Genomic DNA, 1,170 nt, shown 5'->3' on the forward strand with positions numbered 1-1,170 from the left:
GAGTCTCAAAAGCATTAAACAAATATTTTAGAACAGTATTATCTGGCTATTAAATTGCTATCATGCTATATCACGTTAAGAAAAATGGCATTTTACTAAGACTTCTTTTACTTACTGTACAATTGCTTATTTTGCAATCAAATAATACAAAAGACTTGATTAAGAAATGTTTTTGATGTATTCAAAAGATAGCTTGCTGCTAAAAGGTTAAAATTTAATGAGGATGAAGAGATGACATTCCCAATTGTGACTTCCCAAAGTGGAGAATCATCAATTGTAACATGTCTGTTTCTCTCCCAGAAAAGGAAGGACAAATCCTATCATCATGGTCAGCCACTTTTCTTCAACGGGAGGGTAGAGATTCGAGATGGAAGCAGAAGTCGTTGATTCCGTGCTCCCAAGCCGTTATCAGGTCCCTTTTCTTCTCAGTCTCTTTTGAGACCTCCTGCAAAAAGAAATTGATGAGGTACAATCAAAATTAATTTTTAATGCATTATAAAATCTTTCTCACAAAGGTGGTTCTAATTTCTTACTATCATGTAAGATATCTTCAGTGTTCACGCTACTAGTTGCTTTCTGGTATTTTTCATATCTCCTTTTTAGCTCCTTGTACTCCCTTTTATCGTTGCTGTCAAATAGGCAGGCCCTGGCAAAAAAAACAACCAAAAGAACTAGAATTTGTACAACCAAACTTAAGATGAAAGAAATAATTTGTTTGTTTTATCAATTTAAGCTTTAAAAGAATAAACATTAGCATCCAGAATCACAGATATATTGATCATACTCAGACTGAAGCAAAAACATATCAAAATACTTACTCCGTTTCTACCACGATGAATGGTTGGAAGTCGTCATTTTGTTGATTGCAATACAAAGTGACCTTGTTGCAGTTGAGACCTAGATATTGTAAAAGAATAAACATTATATTGCAAAATTGATTTTATTTTTACTACCAAATGTTGCATGGTAACTTTTTTGCAGAATCAAAACATGTAATGTCTGAAAAACTGTATCATTTACTTTTTGTATGCAATCAGGTAATGTTAAACAAATATTTTAGAAAAAAGTAGAGAATCATCAATTGAAGCATGTCTATTTCTCTCCAAGAAACGGAAGGACAAATCTTACCATCTTGGTCCTCCCTGAACAGGTAGGGATACAAGTTGGGAG

General features: G+C 33.2%; 1 long non-coding RNA gene across 1 annotated transcript; it reads right to left on the reverse strand.

The window, feature by feature from the left end:
- Nucleotides 1-304: 304 nt before the first annotated feature.
- On the reverse strand, nt 305-884 carry LOC148127835 (uncharacterized). Its single transcript, XR_015741134.1, has 3 exons — nt 819-884; nt 534-646; nt 305-445 (listed from the first exon to the last, which is right to left on the reverse strand). It is a non-coding gene; the product is annotated as an uncharacterized LOC148127835 (long non-coding RNA).
- Nucleotides 885-1,170: the final 286 nt, after the last annotated feature.

Source organism: Pseudonaja textilis, chromosome 1, assembly GCF_049901715.1.
Source record: "Pseudonaja textilis isolate UNSWEBS1 chromosome 1, rPseTex1.2, whole genome shotgun sequence".
Lineage (NCBI taxonomy): Eukaryota > Metazoa > Chordata > Lepidosauria > Squamata > Elapidae > Pseudonaja > Pseudonaja textilis.